At 43.4% G+C, this 20,449-nt stretch overlaps 1 protein-coding gene across 1 annotated transcript in view; it reads right to left on the reverse strand.

The window, feature by feature from the left end:
- The window catches only part of TOP3B (DNA topoisomerase III beta), a 42,637-nt gene extending 24,879 nt beyond the window's left edge, over positions 1–17,758 (reverse strand). The window contains exon 1 of the mRNA XM_059485078.1: positions 17,747–17,758. The gene's annotated coding sequence lies outside the window, so the exon portion shown is untranslated. The remainder of the gene's footprint in view (positions 1–17,746) is intronic.
- Between the last annotated feature and the right edge of the window lie 2,691 nt (positions 17,759–20,449).

The following is a 20,449-nucleotide window of genomic DNA, read 5'->3' on the forward strand; positions in this document are numbered from 1 at the left end:
TTCAAATATATTCTGTCCGTGGTTTAAAGACACTCCCCTCAAAAGATCAGATTTCATCAGATCATCATCATACAATGGCTAAAATATGTACAGTGTCATAAGTAGACAAATACAACTTATTTTTACTGTGACTGTTGTTATTTTATATCCTGTAGCACTACAGATATGACAAACTCTTTACAACCCTTACAGGAAGTCAGTTCCTTGCTCTGAAAACCTCTCCAAGATTAACTCTTGGTCTTAATTCTTATTTTGTGGTTTAGCACTTGCCACTATACAACAGATGAGATACAGCTTTGATCTACAGACAGCTTCACAATTATGTCCCAACCAGTGACTCCTGGGTTATGATTCCTACTTGAAGTCCTGTCAAATGTATCTTAATTTGTTAACAGTTTTGCTCCACTAGGCTGCCTCTGCTAAAAGGCTATAAAAAGTAATAGTCCATTTGTGAGTTTACTGCTATTAGCTACAAGTGTTAATTCATGTGCAAAACCCCATACACTGCATACCTGCAGTCAGTAACAGAGGGGAGGGGTTACACACTGGGGGAGAAAATTACTCCTGTTGTAGATTTGGTGCATATTCATCTGCAAACAGCCACCCCTCCTGCCTCAAGAAAGGAGTGATAACTTCTTGGTTTTAATCACACACTGCCAGTTCTAATTGTTTTACAAACAACATCAAGGGGAGGGTAATTGGACCCTTCAGCTTCTCCATCATAACAGTGTGACTACTCCAGAAAGTAAAACAAATCTTCACCCATTCCAAAAGCTAAAATAAAGCAAGTGATGGAAAGGAGGACTTCTGATTTCTGTTCAAGGTAACACCCACATGGTAATGTTAATTAAAAAAGTAAGAACAGGGGTGTCCCCAGTGAGCACTTGCCAGGGGATGCAGAGACAAAGCTGTTACATTTGGAAAAGCTCAGCCTCAAGCTGCACCTGCTTTCACACCCTTGCAAGGGAAGATGAACTCATTGCCACCTTTCACTGCCCTGCTTGCCAGTGCTTTTCCTTTGCCCAGGACACACAGAGAGGACAATGGAGCCTGGTGGGTGCTGGGCAATGAGCTTTTCTGCAGAAGTGCCCGTTGCTCCCCCAAGCATTGACACTGCAGCCAGTGCTCTCCTGCCTCAGCACTGCCTGGAGCACTGGGCAGAGCCCAGGCAGGGCCACCACAGCACCTCTGCAGCAGCAGCAGCTCTCCCTGCAACACCCCCAGCATGGTGACATCACCAAGCACTACTTCTTTCAAGTTAAGCCCCTAAATTAATGTGAAATACTAGGGATAATTTTTCTTTTGGTCACAAGAACAAAGCCCTTCAGAAGTTAAATCCAACAAGGATACCAATTGAGCTCAGTGTTCCCTATCCTGTAGGGCAAAGAGCTATAATTTCCTAAGATGGCTCCTAATTCTCTGCCTTTTCAGGAGCTCACAGAATGAGCAAAGCCTGACAACTCAGTGTCCCATTGCTTCAGCAAAATAATTGCTCACATGCATTGCAAAACTGCATCAGGGAAAAGCCCCAAGCCAGCAGAGTGCTGTGTGTGCACCCAGCCTGAGTGGTGTCTGTAAGCTGTGCTTCTTGAGGAGCATTTTCTGCCTTTCTGGGCACCCCTACATCAGCACTGTAACACCAAGACATTTTGCCTAACTTTACATAGGAAAAATAAATGTGGCTGTGAAGATAAGATAGAATAGGAAAACAAAAGAACTTATCATTGTTAAAACAAGACTCAAGTGAGACCACATGGAATGAGACAACAGGGAAGCTGAACAAAGGAAAATATTAGAAAAATGCAGGTTGTATTTGGTGGAACAAGATCTTGAAAATCTGAGGATGTTTGCAAAGCAGTGCTAGTTCCTGTGGATACCAAGTACTAAAAACCTGACAGAATTTGTTATCCTAGGTTAAAAAAAAAAAAAAAAAAGTAACAATAGCTTTAATTATTTGATTTTTAAAAAAGTAACAGCTCCCTGGACAAAGGTCTCCAGAAGAAGAGAAAAACAGATTGTGACTATGGGTGCCAAGAAAATATTTAAAAAACAATGTACACACAAGAATCTCACACAACATCACACAGAGCAGAATGCTCACAGGGAGTGTTACTTTGATTTCTATATTGTATAGAAGCAGGAGACACTGAACCCCCTTTTACCCTGTTTATAAGCCTTAGGGAATTTATTCTCATCTCACCCTATGAAAAGGAGAAAACCAGGACCAATTCTATGCCACAAGGGTTTTAGTGGCATGTAGACACTTATTTTCTGTGCACTCAAGCCTTTTCTATGGTCATATGCATATAAACATTACAGTGCCTTCTCCATGTTAAATCTGCCCTGAGACTGTCCTGAAAATACTTTGTTCAATGCTTAGACCTGAAAAACATTTGCTATGTCCAAACTTCCTGCTCATTCTTAAATTAAATTTAAGAGGGTAACATTTAATGATGTTTTCCTTGAATTCAATCTTGTTTGCATTACACAAAAATGCATTGCAGAAAGGTTCTTCATAATGCCATTATGCTATTAGTGATAGTGGGAGAAATTGTGATATTTAAGTATCAACAGAAATGTCTTCATTGGCTTTCAGAAGAGATGGGGAAGGAAAGAGAAAAAGGGACAATCAGCTGATATGTCAAACATCCATATACAAATGATGATTCAGAGAAGGGTAATGATGGTACTGAGGCTAATGAGACACTACAGATAATACAAGAGACACAAAATCGAGTTCACTTTAGAATCTGAGTATATTATAGAGCTAAGCAAGAGGAAGGAAGAAAACAAATCATTGCTTGGATAAGTGGAGAGGAGGGGGAAAATGCCAGCAGAGGATTCAATGCCCCTGAGTCATTCCAGTTCCAACTATTCATTCCCTACCTGGGGAAGTTTGAAGAACACTTTTAAAAATGTTTTAGGTCTGCCCTATACTTTCCTGACTGAAAAGGCAAAACCAGGACAAGAGATAAACTTCTAGATCTGCCATTTGCAGCCCGGGAAAACACAAAGGGAGTCTTGACTGTAGCTGATGGAGATGGCTGTGCCTGCTGCATTAGGTTTGCCCTCACATCTGCCAATCTTGCTCTGGTGATCAAAATTTTTTCATATATAAAAAACAGGTTTGCATGTACTGGTCTTCTAATAAGAGAAGATATTTGCTTTTTAGCTTACATCTCTTTCATCACCCTGCTTTCCCCAGGAAGGAGCTTTTGAAGCTTTTACACTTTCTATGCACTGCCCCATAGCCAAACCTGTGACAGCAAGCACCCAGCACTCAGACAGCTGAGGGGTTTGAAATCACCTATCCAGATTCACATCTGAATACTGGACATGAAAACGAGCCTGGCTCAGGGTGCAGTCAGCTCCCTGTATCTCATGGAACAGCCCAGTGAAAATCTGACCTTTCTGATTGCCTGTCTGTGTCCTGGGCTTCCCTGAAATCTTGGTACTGAGTGCTGACAGTTAGAAACTCTTTCCATGCTTTTCCTTCCATATTTCACTGAAGCAAAGAAACCATTTTGCAACTTCTGTACAAAGCATCTGATGCTGTTTGGTTACATTGAATACCTGCACTGGGTTTAGGTATTTCCAGGAAAACGATTTGAAACCTTCTGCAACTGGAACTGAACCATCCTGTATCAAGTTAAAGAGAAATTCACGAATATATAGTAGCCTTGTGTAGACAATGCATTATATTAGCCTGTGTGTCTTGTCATAATATATTCCAAGTGATGTGTGATGATGGCAAATCTGTTATCCATTAAAAAGGTGCTGAAGACCAGCCTGTCGGAAGACATTTTTTCCCCCAATTTTACTCCTCATTAGTTTTTGAAGCCTGGAAGTTACAGAACAAAGTTCATGTTAAAGGCTACCACTAATATTATCATGCTGCTTTAATACTGGAGTAATCAAATACGTAGAAACTATATTCCCAATTCCTAGCACCACATTTTTATTCTAAACATTAGAAAAGCACACACATCCTGGAGAGAAAAATGTTTGCAGCTGACTGATATTTATCCAAAAAAGTGTGATTTCCTCAAAAGCAGCTTGGTGCAGCTTCCTGCCTGCATGGCTCTCACTGCTGGGGCTCTGGTTCAAGACTTGCACACTCTGCAAGTGGACACTAAGGGGTGTAAATTCATCAACTTCTGCTGAACTTTAGATTCATGCACTGCTGTAAAGTGAGCTCAGAATAAGACTGCACACTTCATATAGAAGTGCAATTCTATTTTCATGTGCTTAGAAGGGTTGTAAGATTTTTTTTTGTTTGGGATTTAGGGTTTTTTTTGGTTTTTGGGGGTTTTTGTGTGTGTGGGTTGTTGGGGTTTTTAAAATAAAAATGCAAGGAAGCAGAATTCAGTTTCTTCTCTAAAAAAATAACAGATCTTACTCTCTTTTTTTACTTTGTTTTTCCTTTTTTTTAAAGGAGGAGGAAGAATTTTTTATATTTAGATATCAGACATATTCCTCTGACTTAACTGAGTCAGGTTCCTCCTGTTCCAACCTTCACATACCAAATTTTTAGAGCTTTCTCTTTACATCAGCTAGCAAGACATTTTGGCCATCTACCTAGTCCTTCCTCTGGGGGTTCAAGATCCATAGCAAAAGATTTTGCACATCCATCATTTGGAAAAAAATGTCTCCATGCTTAAGTTTTCCAATCATCTTCACACATTGCTTCTATGCCTTAACATATGTGATGAAAAGTCTATAATATACTTTCATGGGCCTTTTTGGAGAGATAGTTCAGTGCTATAGATCAGAATTTGTGATGATTTAGAACTATTTTCTAAATCGAATGAAGATTGACAAAGAAATTAGTGTATCTCATATAATCTTATTCTGAATGATGGTATTAGGAAGTGTCAGACTGGAGATTAGCAGAAGCAGAAACTTGTGGAATTCAGAGTTCCCTGCAAAGCTACAGTCCCTGCCTGCACTGAGGGCAGGATGGAGAAAACAAATACCTGATAGAGAAGGTCTCTGCCAAGGACTTGGGCACTACATTTCTTACGGTATACACACAATTTACAGGCTTTTCTAGGTGCAGATAACATTTCTCCCAAAAACCTGTATTCCAGAATGTCTGTTTTTAAGCACTCAATAGTCAGCACCATTCAGAGTTCTCCCCACCTGAGACACTCACCAGGACTGGTGCCCCTGAGCACAGCTACAACAGTAGGAGTGAGCAGTGTCAGGGTAACAGAGAAGTGACTCTTGGACCTTTCTCTGCTCCCATGAGAAAAGCAAGCCTTGGAAGAGACCCTCAGAAAGCTTTCCTTGTAAGACACACCTATCCTTCTTTCCTGAACAGCAGCTATTCTAAAATATCTCATTGTAAGGACAGCCCTGGAGAGCACATGGCAGCCTTCCAGTACCAACATGCTTTACTAAAGGTAAAAGAGCTTTATCAAGTAGTTGGGCTTTTCTGATCCATTAAATGATTGCTTGCAAATCCCTCCCTATTTTCATTGAGGTTTTTAAAGGGATGTCTTTAAAAGAGGGAAATACAACAGTAGAAGATCTCTCTGTGGTAGGGCTCCCAGAAAGAAGATTTTACACTTCTATTCCAGTAGTCACCTTCAGCCCTGCTCTTGCCTAGAAAGTGCTGGAGACCTTCGCTCACCTCTCTGAGCACAAGGAAGTTCCAGCACTGTTTTAAAGGGTGGGAGCTGACAGCAGGCACCACCTCCAGATAGGACTGTTTATGCTGAGGGGGGATAAATGGATGGAGATCTCCATTAATTGTAAGCAGTGGAGCAGAGCTGGAAGTGTTTCCTTGCACAGAGATAGCAGTGCAGGAGCACAGGGGGAGCTGGGCTCTGGCTGCAGTCGGCTCCTTGCAAGGAAGGTTCCTGCTATTAATACCACAGCTATCACAGCAGATAAGGCTGGAAAAGGCAGCAGCTTGCAGGAGGGATTAGGTTAGAGCAAGCTGAGGAGTATTCTGGATCACAGGGTGGGGTAAAGTCCGCAGGGTGTTCTCTGTGCAGCGGGACTGTCCTGCTGTGGGTGCTGCAGTGACACCAACAGCCTGCCCTGCCCTGGGTGCTAAACAGCAAGAGCCAGGCCTGGGCCTGCCTCAAAACACAGCTACAAGATAAAGGTCAGGAAATGGGGGAAAAAACCCTGTCAGTTGATGACAGTATGCTGGGACAGACCCTGATCCCTCCAGGGAAGGCAGGTGTGCTGTGACCTACCATGAAAGGCAGATGAGCTCCCCTGAGCAGTGGTGGTGACTGGGACCAGTTCCACCCATCCTGGCAGCGCTCATGGTGGCAGAGGGGTGTTGTTTGTCTCAGCCAAGATTTGAACCCTTGGGAGAAGTGCAGCTCTTTTCTTCATGCATCAGTCTTTCCTGATCTACTTTCAGTTCCTTCCTGCAAAGCTGCCCTGTGCAGCAGGCAAGTCAGGGATGGAGAACTTCCTCCCCTGCTTGAGCCCTTTGGAAATGGCTAATTTACTACAACATAGGGAGAGAAAGGAGGAAGGATAGTGAAACACAGCCCAGCCTGGGGCTCGGGGCCATCTCAGGTTCAGGAGGAAAGGGAAGGACAAAGAGCTCAGAGACCCCCCAGTCTGGTTTTTCGCAGGACCTCAACATATCAAATTGAAACGGGCCTCTTTTTGCCCCTGGCTGTTCCTATAGTTTAAATGCTTTAACCTTTAAAGGTAGCATTCAGGAACCATGGTACTTAAGTGTTAAAGCTAACTTGGAGGGTATTTTTGCAGGGGGAAGGAGTTTTACAAGGGCTTTTACCTATCAGACTGGCATTTCATTTCAGCACAGGTCATGTGCAGTGCTGGCTCCCTATATAACCTGCCCATGGTCCCTCATCTCACCAATTTCCTCAGTCTTGTCCTGAGGAGATCAACAGATTAAGACAAGAGAAGATTTCAGGTTTCTTTCCCAGTGGTGCTGAGTGCCTGCTGCTCCTCATAGTCCTGTTAGAAGGGTGCTCAGCACTGCTGCAGGAGGCAGCAATTCATCTCTGTCTGTGCTGCTCTTTGCCCTGGTCTGAAATATTATTTGAGACACTGGACAAGAAATGAAGAAAAGCCTTTCCCCATCAAAAACCATCAGAATTCTCCTCAATTTTGTTGATCCCAGTATCTCTAGCCACAGACCCTGTTCATTCTCAGAGCAGGTCCTGCACAGCCTTTCTTCCTCTTAAACTTTCTTCTTGTTCTGCTATTAAGAAAGCCCACATCAGATGTATCACTCCCTCTTTGCTCATGTAGTTGCTCATCCAGTCCTCTAATTCCTATTTTTGATCTCCCTGTACTTCTCTCTCATTTCATCTCTGCTGTTATTTTCTGTTTCCTTTGTTTGCTCCTATATGTACAGACCTCAGAAAAGGCTCTCTTGACATAATCAGCCTTCTGCCTCTTTCTTCCTGTTGTTCTCTAAACTTTGCTATTTTTCTACATTGAATTGCTTTTCCATTCCCCTCTTGTGGCTTGAAATGTCTCCTTTCCACAACCACTATCAGAGGGAGCAGTGGCCTTGTTACAGCCAAGCTAAATGGAGACCTCTTTCTTCTTACACTAGAAAATCACATCCTCCCTGGACACAGCTCAGTGTTCCTTTCTTCCAGACCTCCTCAGCTACTCATTTCCCTGTCTGATGCTCAGGCTTCTGTAACTTATATTCTGTCCTGCCAGTATCCTGGGAGTATCCATGGAATTCTGTCCATTTGCTAAACTCTATTATGCATTTTTTTTTCGGCATATTTTACCCACCAACATCTATCTCTGTAGGTGACACTGCAACCATCCAGCAGCGAGGAAGGAGCTTGTTTTCTGGACAATTCCCCCATTAGAGTCTGTTTGCTGAGCCCATTAAGAGGGCATTTTCTGGTAAGGACACCTCTACATTAAAAACAACAATCAAGGAGTTTGTTTTATGCTCTGATTGTTATTACAGTTCTTAGGTTTGAGGTTTGCAAGCCACAACCTGCATTCCTTAAATAACATGGACACAGAGAATTTCAGCAGCAATTTCCTCAGACAGGGTAGTCACCAGAAAATATCCTGCCTTGCATGTGAGGGCAGGCTGGGGAGGTGAACATCACATATTTTGTGATATGTGACATTACAAAATCAGTTTTCCAGTATGGCACAGCAGCCAACAGCTTCCCCATGTTTCCCTGACTGTGGATCAGGAAGTGTAACAAAGCACACACACTGCACCACCAACCCCAACCCCACACTCCCAATTTCAGGAAAGTCTCCAAGAGCAAATACATTTCAGATTCTTTGCTAATTCTTCTCCAGCACTGGAAAAGAAGATGTGGTATTTCCATTTAACCAGGTATAACAAGTTAAACACACTGTCATCAACACTTCAGCAAAGTTTCCTACTCCTCTCATATCCCCATAATTTCACTATTTGTGACTTCTCAGGACAGAGGAAGCCAAAGCAAGAGATTAACTATATTAGAAACCAAAGTAGGAATTATTAGGAGGGGCTTATTGGCCTGTGGACATAGACTGCAGTCAGGTTCCAAAATCCCACAAGGCATTCCCCCATTAGTAAGGTGGTGGAGCAGAGGCCACACGTTTGCCTCTTCCTCAACCAGGAAACGCAGCCAGGACTCACAAGCACATACAGGAGTTAAGACACGTGCAAACTGCTTCTGGAATAAAAACAAAGATGCACAAACAGGCTTAGAGCAGCCTTAGCCCCAGCCAAGTCTCAGGTTAACCAGCCCCCAGCACTCTCCAGATGCCCCCAAACAGCCCTGGAGTTGCCAAAGTGCAGAGGCTGCCTGAACTCAGCACCCTTGGATGCTCCAGTGCATGAGACACAAGCAAGTCCCACAGCCTTGGCATCCCAAGAAGACACAGTAGCTGCCCAGAAAGGAGAAAAACCTTAAAAATTCATTAACTGCCTGTAGAGTTGCATTAGATCACTACTAACAAGCCTAAATAGGTTTTCAAATCAAGGGTGGTTGATTGCATTTTGCCTTGGTTTTCCTCTTCCTCTTTTTTTTTTTTTTTAAGTAGGTTTTTACGAAATAATCTTTGTCTTTCCTAAAATCTTTTTTCCCCTCTTTTCCTCTTGTTGGTTAAATCTGGGGCTGAGGTTGATTGCTGTAGGACAGAGGTATGTTAGGAAATTTGATGCAAAGGACAAGAAAACAAAAATCAGAGGTATTTGGTCTGAAAAGAGGCTTTGTCCAAGGCATAATTCTTGTGTGTTTAAGGACAGAGTAATAGATTTGGAAGGATAAGTCATATATCTTAGGATTTTCTTTCCTGCCCCCTTTGATTGATTCATTCCAGTCTCTTCAGATCTTTGCCTGTTCCCACAAACCTGGAATCTCAGGATTGTTTGATTAAGTCATGGTTACCATGACAATAAAAGTGCCTCTGGCCAGTTTGACCTTTGACTGGATTCAATTCACTGAGAGAAATGGACAGAGACTATAGAAAAAGCTTCAGCTTCATGTCCACTACTGCATAAAATGGGCTCTCCCGCACTTTGAGAGTGTGAGCTGCCTGCCCTTTTAAAAACATAAATTGGGCTCGAATGCTTTGGAAAGCATCTAAGGTTTTGGTAACCAATTTCTTGAGGAATATCACTTCAGATATAAAGTGCACACAGTGGTATGGTTGGAGACTTATTTTAAAATGTGGCATTTAGCACAACAAAAGCAAAAGCTGAAATCAGACTTTGCATGTTCGATCTATACCCACAGAATTTAAAAATCATGTCATATCCATCTCCATCAAATATTTTATAGGTATTTGCAAATACCTGGCTCTTTTTAAGCATGTACACAAGTATAAAAGCAGATTTCAGACTTAGAGCTCATTTCCTCTGATCGTAGCCCACCCTGCTGCTGCAGGCATTGTGCTGCTGTTGCTCATATAGATAATTATTCCTTTTCAAATACTTTCATTATAAATCCATTTCAGCAAAAATAAGGAGGGGAGTTGGGGGGAGAAGAGAGAGATTTCAAAATTAAACCTGTTATGTGATTTGTAAATGGGCCTGACAGGATGACAGCCGAGTGGCCGTTGCAAGGCAATTCATGCATGCAAGATTGCAGATCCCTGGTGGGAGAGTACGCGGTGCCCGCGCCCGTGGGGGGCTCTGCTGGTGCTGCCCTCCCCTCCCTGTGCTGGGCAGCCCCTTCTTCTGCTGCTTCCTCTTTGCAAAGGAGACAAATACACTCTTTGCTCTAGCTCAGAACAGTAAATAAAGCCAGCTAAAAAGAGGGTTTGCTTCTGGAGCTGCTGGCTCCCCAAAATGCAGTTGGCAGGAGGAATCAGTGGCTGGAGCCATTTGGGGAGAGTGGGCTTCACTGGGCACACCATGGAGAGAGCAGTGGGCAGCCCTTCCCTGGCACGTGCTGCCAAGGTGAATGTTAGCCAATAGAATGGCACAGAGCCAAGCAGAGAGAAGTAAAATAACCCAAACACTGTGAAAATGAGAGGAAAAGGGTGCCTGGGCTGGAGCAATACTTGCACTGACCTTTCTTAGGTCACAGACGATGCTTGTTTCAAAGACAGACCCAAGTGGGCAAGCTGGAAATTAGAAATTATTTTCCCCTCTTTTTTTGTTTGATTTGTTACTCATTTACTGTTATAAAGTTCTTCCTTCTTCTCACCTAGTTACCTTGCATTCTGAAGCCATGAGAAATAACTGACAGGGATTATTTGAGCCCTCCCACACAGGCTCTTGGATTCAGAATCCTCCTGTTTCCATGCTGGCCATCAGGACCATATCCTGTCAAGTTCCAACAAGTTCAGTAGAGAGCTGCCATTGTTAGAGGATTTTGGTTCCCAGACCAAGAATTGGAAGAGAGATTTGTCTGGGAGGGAATAGGGAATGGAGGATTTTGTTTGCCACTTTTATCTCCTCCTCTTTTTTTTTGGTGAAAAGCAACAGGGAAAATGTCAAGTGTATACAGGAATATGAGCGATCTGAAGAAATCTTTCCCTACTGGAAAAAACATTTTTGCTTCCAAGAGAAGTCAAAGTAAAATTTTTAAATGCACTTACCTGAGTTTCAAGGAATACAAACTCCTAGAGATCCTCTGGCTTTGGAGAAATGTGTTTGAATCTTCTATAGTTCATAAATGAAACTCTTTGATTTGGATGAGGATGATTTCCCCTCTGAAGAAATAGCAGGCACCCAAACCCACTGGCTTGTTCACCACCCCTTGCTACAAGATGGGAAAACACTAATAAGCACAGAATATGCCTGATCCATCTTGGCCTTTCCCTCTCCTCATTCTTTTGATGCTGAGTGCTTCCAGTTGTGCCAGTCTGTAAACTCTCAGCAGTATTTTATATTTTCCTTCAGTCTCTCTCTCCTTCTCTGTAAGATTTCACCAGCCTATTACTGTTAGAATGTGTTTATTAAATCCAGATATCTATTTATCTATTGCTCTATCTTTATGTAATTCATATACATGTATGTCTGCTGAGGCATGGTCCTGGGTATAATGTTCCATTAGAGTGAAATGTTTACATAAAGGAAACTGAGGAGTTTAGCTATTATAAACCTGGACACTGTCAGTTTACTTACAAGAATGTCACATGCAGCCCATGGCCAACCTTAAATTGAGACCCTATCACATCTCTCCTTTCATATCTGTGCCTTTATGTCTTCACTTGTGACCCATCACAGACTTATTGGGGGTTAGTTCAGATGCAACAAGAATCTTAATATCAGTGAGTAGCATGATTATTGGAAATACATTGTGTCTGCGCAGGGTGAGTATCAGACCATTCCTTTTTTTTTTTTCTGAGAGGATACCTATTCCCATAAACTCAGAAAGTTATCACACATTCTGTAACATGTCTCTCCCTCAGAAGTAACTTTGCATAAAAGAACTAATTATTTTTCCTTATTGAATAAAAAGCTGTGTGGCAAGCCCTCAGTCCCCACCCATGGAAAGTAAGCAAGGATTTGAGAAGGATTAGAGGAATGGCAAGGGTTGTTAGATGAACCAGAGGTACCTACCATATGGAAAGCAATTTGGAAATACCTGCCTTTTCCTACAAGCTGGATTCTTTGCTCTGGGAAAACACAGTTTATTTTTAGATCCAGTAATTAACAAGATGTTGGGTGACCACCAAAGATAGGCACTGCTCTGTTTCAAACCCTGCCAGCTAACCATACTCATTTCCAGGGTAACTCCTGGCACAATCACAAGCTGGTGTGATTTTAAACATGAGTGCCTGGCTGTGACCAGCAGTGCCTCCAGCTGAGGAGAGGGAAATGCAACCTCTCTGCCCTGATTCCCCTGCTGGAGGCTGCTGATGGCAGGGTGGCTCCCGCTCCCAGCAGTGATGCTCCTGCCTCACCCCCAGCCCAGCTCCCTCCTGCCTCATCCCCTGAAAGGCAGCACAGCTCTAATGACCTCCCATGCACTTACATCTAACAGATACGTTTTTGAAAACAGAATCAGACCTCACACATCTACGACCACTTTAAAAGGCTTCTCACTGCACCTTCTGCTCTCTGTTCTCCACACTCAAGTGGAAGAATGGCACAAAGGCCCCTCTCTCGCTGCCCTTTTCACCCAGTTCCTCCCAACAGCAAGAAAATCTTAGAAGAGCCAAAGGAAAGCTAAAGAAACAACTCTGGGTCCTGTCTGCCCAGGGAACAATTTCTACATTTGGCTTTTGCAGCTGCTAGAGGGCTGGGTGCAGCTTTCCTGTCCCTTCTCTCCCTCTGTGTCCTCTGCTTTCCACAGATTCAAGTGGATTTTGTTTGTTGAGTCAAGCCAGTCAATGGGAGAATCCTTCCATCACCAATTTCCAAAGACTGTCCTTCTTTCCATCTGATGCTCACCCTTTCATGAAAAGGAGGGCAGAAAAAAAACCAAAAAACCAAACCAAACAAAAAAAAATCACAGAATCAGTCTTGATTCACTTCTTCTTTCTTTGTTACTCCCCCCCATCAGTTGTATGGACTATCTTTTATTTAACAGTGTGGGCTGAGTCATGTAAGGACAAATTTGCAGGGATGCATTAGACACAGCATGTGTCACAAAAGGTGCATGGTCAGAGGCTGAAGACAAACACATGCATTGCTGACACCTTACTGGGACCGTTCACAATTGCACTGGTTAATGTGCACAGTCAAAATTGGGCAAGAGCATAAAGGCTCTTCACACTAAAATAAACAAAAGCTCTGTGGTAATGAGCCATGATATCCCACCTTAGCTGGTACACCCTTGTACCATCTCTGTAACAGAGAGCTGCTATACCTCTGGACACAGAAAGCAAAGCCAAGAGGGCTACTCTGTTCTTAGATAAAGTCAGTAATAAAGAGGGAAACTAATTGGGAGGTTTTAATCATTCATTCAGAAAAGCCATAATCTGATAAAAATCACTGCTTGGATATAAATCCCATCTATGAATTCTTAATTTACAACAAACAGTTTGCTAGGGCAGTGCTCGTGTTGAGATGTTTTACACTAGATCAGGAATCACCTGTCTGTGCCTTTTCCTTGGTGCCATGCCAGGTGTGCAAAGCCAGCAAAGCATCTGCTGGGTGCTCTGGAATTCAGTGGGACCACAACCATGTGGCCATGCCCAGAGTCTGGCAGTGCCTGACGACACCTGAGTTACTTTACTTACTCTAATTGTGACTTCTTTAAATAAACGATTCAATAAGCTATTTTGTGAAAGTAGACCCAAAAGACAGCTACAATCCATTTACAATCCATTTACACTCCACTGGGGGAGCACAGCACACCATTCTCCACGAGCTCCTCTGCTTTGTTACAATCCCCTCCTTCCCAGCACTCATGGTCTCTCAGTCCTGCACCCAAACGGGTTCTAGGATATGGTTTCCAGGAAATGCTTTTCCTTCTCCAGATGAAGTCCTGATGTACTGGTTGCTTCTTACAAACCTCATATCTTCTAATATTTATTGCCCTCGCTTTCACCTGCCTGTTGCTCCTTTTTAGTCATCTTTTCCCTAACACCTCTTTGGTGATTAGAAGAGAAGAGAAGCAGAGGAGATGATTCATACAAACTAAATTGGGGGTTGAGCTTTGTTCAGTTCTGCATTTTCTTCTGAAACAGAGCAGGGGAAACTGCCAGCAAAGCCTCCTCAACCAGTCCATTCCCTCACTGTCACCCCAATGCTACCTCCATTTTTCTGCAACCCATGAGAGTCACTGCAAAGAAGGTAGTGATTTTTCTGAACCCAAAGAAAGTCTCTGGCTTGGCTGCATATAAGGTGGCAAATTTAATTCTCTTCTCTTAACTGCTTCTTCACTAAACCTATGCTGCCTGCTAATCTCCTGCATCCCTGTAGAAAAGTCACGACTGAAGACTCAAGTTGTCAAAACATCACTTGTCTTTTCCACCAACGCTGGTGGAAGCATGGCTGTGCTGAGCCAGAGTGGAGTTGAGAGACCTTTGAGAAAGTCCCTGTTTCCAATTTAGCCCAGCTCCCAGGAGGTATTACATTTCCTGGTGCAGAGCAGAAAACGCTTTGAGATCCTCAAGCACAAAGCCTTGTTGTTTTATTCATTTGTACTGCTGAGCAAATTCTCTTTTTGAGGCTTCCAGTGGGGAAATTTCCTCCAGTTTCTCCATAGCAGAGTCAAGTCCCGATTAAAGCTACCTTTACCCTTTTAAGGTCTAGAAAGCATGATTTCTTCAAAGACAGCCTTTATTTCCTGTACTCCTAGAAGATCTTTTTAATTTCAAGAAATACTCTCTTCCTAATTACAAAGGCATTTGAGCTCATCCTCTATTCAGCTATGTTGGCAGAGCCCCTGGTAGAGTTCTCCAACCTGAAACTTCCAAGGAATCTGTTAGGAAACCCATCACAGCTTCCAGATAACACTCTGCCAGCTTTATTAAAAGAGCAAAGCCCGAGCAGGCTTGCACTCGCATTGCAGTCATTCTTGGCACTCCTGCAGCCTCCTCCATCCAAGAACTCTGCACCGCTCATTCCACTGGCTGCCTCTTCCTACATCCCCACAAGAAACGCACCAAGCACCTCCCAGGATCACCTGGAGCACGTGAATTTTACAGCACCTCAGGAACTGGTTTCTACAAAGGCTCTGATGTGCTGCCCACTCCTCCCCAGAGAGCAGCAACCAGAGAGGGCTTTGCACAGGGCGGCTCCTCATGGTCCCAGGACAGCCTCTCTGATGCCCCACAAGTTTAACACAACTCAGTCCCCAAGCACTGGGCTACACTTAACCAACCCAAGGTTTTTCTTGAATTTTCCCCAGATTACAACCAGGGCAAGTTTGCTGCTGCTTCAAAACAATGTTTCTCTGATTACAACCTAGGCTGACAATTATAGTGATTTAAACCCTAACTAATTGTGAAGTACTTTGATCATGCTTGGCACAACTTGTGGTTTGTAGGCTGCAAATAGTTGAAAGGAACTCTTGGGTTCACAATTTCCTTGAATATAAATTATATTTTTGATATATAAGGTATGATTTAAATATTAAAATAAAGCTTATGTTTGTTTTTTCCCCTCATCCCATTTCTTCTTTGAATATTATTGCTGGTATAATTTTCTCTCCCTGACCTTAATATTTACCACACAATTTGTTTTAGCTTAAACCTACTTTCCTTGTCCATTTGTTTTATTACAAATAATTTTATAAAGGTGTTGTGGTTTTGTTTTGGGGTTTTTGTTTTGTTGGTTTGGGGTTTTTTTAGCCATGAAAATTTTTCTTTGGGGATTTTTTTTATTTTGTATTGTTGCTCAGAGAACATGGGCTGGCAGCACAAATGGCTTTCTCTGGGGCAGAGAGAAGGTATCCAGCAGCACTTGACTGACTCCAGACAGGGTTACTGAGAGGATCTCTGCTTTGCAAAAGTCCCAGCAGCAATTTGCACTGCACCCATTCAGCCCATGCAGTTTTGTTAATGTAGTGTATGGGCAGTAAATCCTTCTATTCCTCTCTCCTTTCTTTGCAATTTTAAGAGTTTAGGACACTTGTTTTTACAACAGCAAGGAGCTGCATCCCTTGGTTGCAGCCAAAGCTCCTCTAAATGCTCCTGGCCAGGATCTGCACGTGGGTCTGCACTGCAGGTCACATTTCCCTGCAGCATTCCTTGAGCACAACTAAAAAGTGGTGCAGATGCTGATCCTCTTAAGGGAAATTTTATCTTTCCCTCCGTTATGTTCTGCTGCTTGTGCCCACTGCTGGCACCAGCCTCCACCCAGGGCAGCCCTGGACCTTTCCCATCTCCAGCCCAGAGCGTGCTGCCTTCCATGGGCTGGCAGGTATGAGTGGCTGCTTCAAAGGGAGGTGCACATGTTGGCCCCATCCCCGAACTGGCGCCTCTCTGCCTGGGAAACCTGAGAGTTTCTGTCCTTGCTTATGAACCGTGACATCTGCACATTCCTCGGGCGCTGACCCCCAGGGGCCAGAGGTCACCCCAAGGTCAAGCAGTTTCCTCTTTCACCACCAATAGAGACCTTGACTAGAGGTAAATTATGTTGCAGTTTAAGGAAATAATTTGAAACACTCTTGTAATTATAATAAATTTTGCTGTTTACATTTTAATCTTCAACCCTTTCACCCTCTGGTTCTCTTGTTTAAGAAAAAAAAAGTGGGGAATTACATATTTAAGAGAAAAATTCCTGCCATGGTGGACAGTTGAATAAATAGATGAAGTTCCAATAGCACAACAGCTCCAAGGTCTTTGTCTGCCTTCAGCATGAGCATGCACTTTTTAAAGTGCAAAATCTACTTACTCTTCAGATAAGTATGTTCATGCAGCAAGAATGGAAACATAATATTGTGTCAGGAATGTCACGTGATTCCCAATTCTCCATGTTGAGTAACTGTAAAGTTACTTGAAGAAAAATCTCGAGCGCTTTACTCAGGCAAAATTCCAGTTGACGCCAATGAAACTTTACAGTAAAACAGATTTTGACTCATGGCTATAGCAAGAGCAGCTGTTTTCCTGAGCATATTGTCATTTGCTAATTTTCTCTTGCAGCTCACAAGTGCTGATGGGCTTGGAAAACCTTTCTTTCAAAGGAAAATGATCAAATAATCACAATAAAGTCCTGTTACTTTTCAGCTGGGTACCATTATTCCATTTGATATTTTAAAACAAGACCCTGGACATGTACAACAATTCCTCATTTGTCCAATATGCACCATCATCTGAAAACTAAATTTAGAGCAACACAAGGAAGAAGCAGAGCAATTACAGCAGTAAGGTCTATGGTGATGCTCAGAGTTGAGAGAATGAACTCTTGAGGAAAGCAGAGAAAACAACAAAACTACTTGGCACAAACACATGGGGCTTCACTTACAGGGATATCTGAACTTTGAGCCAGCCACTACTCTGAAAGAGCATGTACTCAAGTTCCACCTGTAGGTGTAGGGGTGTTTGCAATCCTGCCTCACTCCAAGGACCCTGTTCTTGGGCTCCCACAGCATAAGCACAACACAACAAGCCAAGGAAGCAAACAGAGCACTCAGTACAGCTGAGATCTGCACTCTGCAATCTGTGTTCTGTCCCACATGAGATGTGTCTGAGGGCAGACAACTTCACTTCTCTGCCGTAGAAATAATCACCTTCATAAAATGCCTTGGGATTTACAACTGCAAGCTGCTACTCTGAGCAACATCGTGTCTGTGTCTGTTATTGCAGAGTCCACGTGCTTTGGGAACCTCGGATAACAACAGCTCCTGAAGTGATAAACATTGTGTCTAACAAAGGAAAAAAAAGAAACACAGAGAAGTAACACAGGCTAAAGGTATTCACTCACCAGCAAGCAGAGAGAAACCTGCAGCAAGGAAGAGTCAGAATAAAGAGAAGTGGCCTGGACCTGCCAAACTTAAAACCTAACCCCCAGTGCAGTGGGGCTTTCTGGGAAGGAGTTCCTATAGTGGGAGGCTCTGTGCAGCTGGGTAAGTGCTAAGGGCTTTGCCTGCTGTAATCAATAGCTCACTAACACCAGGTGATCCTAAAGCGTAGGCAAGATAAGGCACAACACAGCTTACTGGCAAGAGAAAAGGGAATATAAGGGATCCCTGACCAATCAATTTTTTTGATCTTCACATACCTGCTCCTGGGCTGGCCTGTGTGAATGAATGGTCTCTGCCACAGGATGCCCCTGCCTGTCAGTGCAGCTCTGTGCAGGGGCAGGGCCAAGGGGCCCCTTCAGTTCATCCCTCCCCAAGCACAGCCCTGGCTGCCCCACTGCTGCTCCCTCCCCAGGCCGAATTCTGAGCTGTGCAAGTGATGGCCAGGGAGCCGTCTGTCTGTCCTCAAATGAAATAACTTCTGGCCTGAAGGAGTGGCAGTGGCAGAGAGCAAGAGTGGACCTTTTCTGTTGCAGGAGGATGAGAATAAGGTGTCTCTTCTCTACTGGAGAGCACAGGGAGCAGCAAGACACTGCTCTGAAATGTGGCACGATTCTGTAGCCAGCAAGTGCCATCTTTGTGTTGGCAAGAGGCTACCAGTCTTTTTCTTGTCTTGCCAGAAAAAAAGAATCACCTTGTAGCAAGCACTGAGGACAGTGTTTGAGTAGACACTCTCCTTTGAGACACACAGGCAGCCTCCTCAAAGACAACTGCTTTGTCCAAAAGCACAGTTCCAATCCTCACACTGATCCACAGCAATGATTTTAACAGGAGATGCTGTTGGCTGGGTAGGAGCTGGAAGCTCTCCAGACCTCTGTTCTGGACTTTAGCGGAAAATCTGTTTCTTTAGCACTCTGGTGTACTTTTTGTGCTGCATTGACACAGCCTGACAGTGTAATTCTACCTGCATTCAAAATCAGCAGCTACAGTCTCACTGCTTTCAGATGGAAACTGTTCCAAGCTCTTAATCTTAATTAAGTGTCCAAATTAGAAATTAATCAGCGTTCCATGTTCAAAGAGTTGGAAACAGTGATACTCTGTGTCTTCTTAAAACATGACAAATGAACCGTTTCTAAACACGGTGTATAAAACAAACCTGGACAGAAAAGCATTGAGCTGGTACACAGGCAGAGAAACAGAAACTCCTCTACATTGGACAGTACTGCTAAATCTGGTCAGTTCACAGATCTGGCATCACTGACAGTTTGTGCAGAGCATGGGAAATGAAACTTGGCTTCTGCAGTCCTCCCTTTCCATTCATAATGCCCATCTGTTGCTGAGAGATTTCTGAAAAGCAAACTCCATCTCTCAGTGCAGAGGATGCCCCAGTAACAGCTGAAATATGACCACAGGGACTGAGAGACGTTTCCTCATCCTCAGTTTCTATAAGTGCATTAAAATAAAAGTCTCTTGATTTGGGGCAAACCTAAGTAGATTACTCTTTTGGGGTACTGTGGCCAAAGTTCCTCTGATGATAGGATATCACAGAAATCATGAAGGAGTCTGGATCCTCCCAAGGAGTAGCAAATATCCATCATTCCTACCAGTAGTACTCAGAAAACTCAGCAGCAGTGCTGATCCAGAGTCCCACTGCACAGAGGTGCATCAGTAGAAACAGTATCAGACTCTTCATAAAAATGAAATGTTTTATTGTTTAACTCCTATGAGGTTTTGGGAAACAATGTCAGAAAAGAAAAGGCAAGTGAAAACCTGTCAATAGACTGGACCACATTTTTGTCCAGCCTTGGGCTGAACTCAGAATCCCACAGTTACTTTCCCCACAGGAGATGGTGTCCCAGTCAAATTCTAGAGATGTAGTTCTGTTCTCTGGGAATTCAGCCACGGGACTCCTGTCCTGCATTAGCTGCAAGCATGAGACAAAAGGATATAAGTGAAATCCGAGAAGCCTGGCCTATGGACACGCCAGATTAGGAAAGCATCAGGGTACTATGATCATTGGCAATCTCAGTGTCAAGTGCTAAGAACATGTGTTTAAGCAGATCTGCATTCTGAGGATCCTCTCATTTATTTTTTTGTTGACCAAGATACAGTTCATAAGATTCATGATCAAAACTTCAGCTCCCTTTCCCACCTTCTCTCCAGAGAGCTGTGTGTCCCTCACACAGCTAACCAGCTGGCATGGATATGATGAGTAGAGACCAAGATGTTTGCTTTTCCCAGGAACATGTAAGTACAGGACAGATCAGGGTAAGATGTGTCTGTGGTTTTATCCTCCAAGAAGGAAGCAAAAGCCCCAGTGACAGACCCACAGGAACCCAGTATTACTCAGAGCATTTTCTCTTTTTACATCTAAACACAAACAATGATCATGCACGACCAAGTTGTAGTCACGTCAGAAGAGGGATGTTCCCCCAAGGGAGATGGATGGAGGGGCAGAAGGACAGATGTGGAAACATTCCCCTCAGAACCTTTCTACCCAGCTGAGCCAGATCCAAAGTGCCAGTGATGGCTGTACAGCACAGGAAAAGGCAAATGGAGCTTCTCTCCTAGAAGTGCCCAAGTTCTTTCCCTTTCTTAGCAGAATGTTTTTAGAAACCTGCTCCTTCCCTATCTGGAGACAGCTGAAGTCTTTCTTTTCCCTGTCA

Source organism: Ammospiza nelsoni, chromosome 18 (assembly GCF_027579445.1).
Source record: "Ammospiza nelsoni isolate bAmmNel1 chromosome 18, bAmmNel1.pri, whole genome shotgun sequence".
NCBI lineage: Eukaryota > Metazoa > Chordata > Aves > Passeriformes > Passerellidae > Ammospiza > Ammospiza nelsoni.